Below are 2,687 nucleotides of genomic sequence, written 5' to 3'. Positions count from 1 at the left end.
CTACTCCTTCCCCTACAACTGCATTCCAGTCGCCCATGACTATTAGATTTTCGTCCCCCTTTACATACTGCATTACCCTTTCAATATCCTCATACACTTTCTCTATCTGTTCATCTTCAGCTTGCGACGTCGGCATGTATACCTGAACTATCGTTGTCTGTGTTGGTCTGCTATCCTCCTTAGATGCGAACTATTTTGGAACCCAGCGCGAACAGATGGGCATGACCACATGCACCAGAAGTCGATCGGCCCAGAGGTTTTGTTTGACTAAAACTACCGAAACACCAATCTCGATATAGACATAGTTGAATTTGAGGAAGGTCGGGAACATCTGGTTGTTTGACATCCCGTGTGCGCACCTTGCGGTGCCGTGGAGCTAGCGGCGTCCACGGTGGCCGTGAGATGTGGTACACGCTTGGGCTGGCTCTCATTTTCTGATCGCCTTTGTTTACGAGCACAGCGTTGGATAGGGTACTCCGGCAACGAGATCGAGTTGGTGTCGGCCAGGGTGGTGGGTTTCGATAGCTCGCTTGTAAAAAAAATGTGTGTGAAATCTTATGGGACTTAACTGCTAAGGTCATCAGTCCCTAAGCTTACACACTACTTAACCTAAATTATCCTACGGACAAACACACACACCCATGCGCGAGGGAGGACTCGAACCTCCGCCGGGACCAGCCGCACAGTCCACGACTGCAGCGCCCCCACTGCTCGGCTAATCCCGCGCGGCAGCTCGCTTGTAGTCCGCTGATAAGGTCTGCGGTCTGGTGTTACTAAGCACGTTGTTTTTCGTAAAGTTTTAACGTTTTTGCTCCCTGTTTCTGGTTATTGCAATGGTCACAGTCAAGGTAGAGACTTGCGTAATGTGTAGCCAAGAGTGGTGGTTATTCAGTGGTCGTTGATCTCTGTTGTATGTAGCTTCACCGTTGACAGCAAGGTGGTTAAGGTGCCTTAGAGCGGCGGAAGACGATTCGAAAACGTTTACTTCATGTTATAAGAAGGAAACGCCGAGATAGCAAGTCTCCGTCAAGTAGTTATGGATTACTGGCTACAACATTATCTGCAAAGGATTGTTATCAAGCGTACCTGCCGTCGTGAAGTGACGAAAACGACTGTTACTGAGTTTATGGTCACCTGTCAAGAGTGTGGTTCACGTCGGCTTCCTCTGTCTTGTTGTTGTTGTTATCGGATTAATCAAAAAGGGAAGAACTGGTGGGCAGCCATCTTGGAATGGTGTCCAGAACGGTGGAACTTGGCGTGTGGAACACTGACGCGTCCTTGCGGTGTGTTGTCGCATGGTCGGACTGTTCCCGACTGTGCAGGGCGCTGTGAGATGAGAGACTTGTTTGTAATTGGTATTGGTTTTGTTGAGCTGATTTTAAAATTTTTTGCAGTGTTGTTCTTTCACTTTTTTTCACAGCTGCTATTTCGGAACACGTTTGCGTGAAGCAGGGAGCTTCACGTGTATAGAATAATGAAGTAGTGCACCACAGTAGTTATTTATTTTAATTAAGGGTGCTTGACCGTAGTACTCACCCGCGTACGTCGCACTGTCTTGTTTGACGTGTTCTGCACAGTGCTTTCGGGTCAGTTGTGCTAAAGTCTGTCCTGTGTTAGCCCTTGCTTGCGCTGCCACGTCCAGCTATGGTTAAGTTTATAGGCATCTGTAACTCATATTGTGATTCTGTGGGCGTACTTGGGAGTGACACTAGGCAGCTTGTGTGGTATAGTAATTATGAGCTTGGCCAGCCTTAAGCCATTTTTAAAAATATAGTAAGTTTTAAAAGTTTTGTTGGTAAAGCTTTAGCTCTGCTTCTCCCGACATTTAAGTTGTTTGATTGATAAAATTAACTACTGACAGATTAAAACTGTGTGCCGGACCGAGACTCGAACTCGGGACCTTTGCCTTTCGAGGGCAAGTGCTCTGCCAACTGAGCTACCCCAGCACGACTCACGACCCGTCCTCACAGCTTCAATTCTGCCAGTATTTAAGTTGCCCGCCACCCGTGAGGTCTGTGATACATAAACTTATAATAGTGTTCAGTTGTCGTGTTCCTGGCGTTGGCATCACACACCGGAAGCCTAGGGTCACAGTCTTATTATTTAAATGAATGAAGGTTGAGTAATATATGTCTGTTTATTAAACTTTAAGCTGTTACGTTTATGTTAAGGGAACTTTAAGTTTTATTCTTGTCGTCGTCGCTGCCAGCTCCAGATACTTAAGACTGTGCTAAGTCACTTACAGGACGAAAGTAGTAATTGGGTTGGTAGTTTTAAGGTTTCTGCCGCAGCGTGTCGCAGTTTCGGGCACAGTCAAGTCTTACCAGTCGGTCCTGCGGGATGCTTCCCTGAGACTCAAACGAGATCCAGAATTCGGCCAGCAAGACCGAGAGGGCGCCTTCCATCTTCCAATCATCCGGCAGCTGTTGGGTGCAGGCCATCCTGGACAGCGTGGTCTTTTTATTATTTGAAACTGTCTAAAGAAGCAAAGAGACATCATTCAATTCAGCCTCGAGAATTACTACAGACTCCTTCACGTCCATCAAAATCGGATTCTCCCAGCACGCTATCAAACTGCGAGAGCACATATAATATTCACCGAGGGGTGAAAAGGCGAACTACGCTTTTTGAGTGTCTGCACGTAGGCATTTACAGAAGCCTGACCTCCTTACTAATAACACAATAAT

At 46.8% G+C, this 2,687-nt stretch overlaps 1 non-coding gene across 1 annotated transcript; it reads right to left on the bottom strand.

Moving 5' to 3' along the window:
* Positions 1–1,872: 1,872 nt before the first annotated feature.
* Positions 1,873–1,947, bottom strand: Trnas-cga (transfer RNA serine (anticodon CGA)). Its single transcript has one exon. It is a non-coding gene; the product is annotated as a tRNA-Ser (tRNA).
* Between the last annotated feature and the right edge of the window lie 740 nt (positions 1,948–2,687).

The sequence above is a fragment of the Schistocerca nitens genome, chromosome 5 (assembly GCF_023898315.1).
Source record: "Schistocerca nitens isolate TAMUIC-IGC-003100 chromosome 5, iqSchNite1.1, whole genome shotgun sequence".
Taxonomy (NCBI): Eukaryota; Metazoa; Arthropoda; class Insecta; order Orthoptera; family Acrididae; genus Schistocerca; species Schistocerca nitens.
Note: the sequence above shows the minus strand (reverse complement) of the source record. Positions and strands in the feature narration are given on the sequence as shown.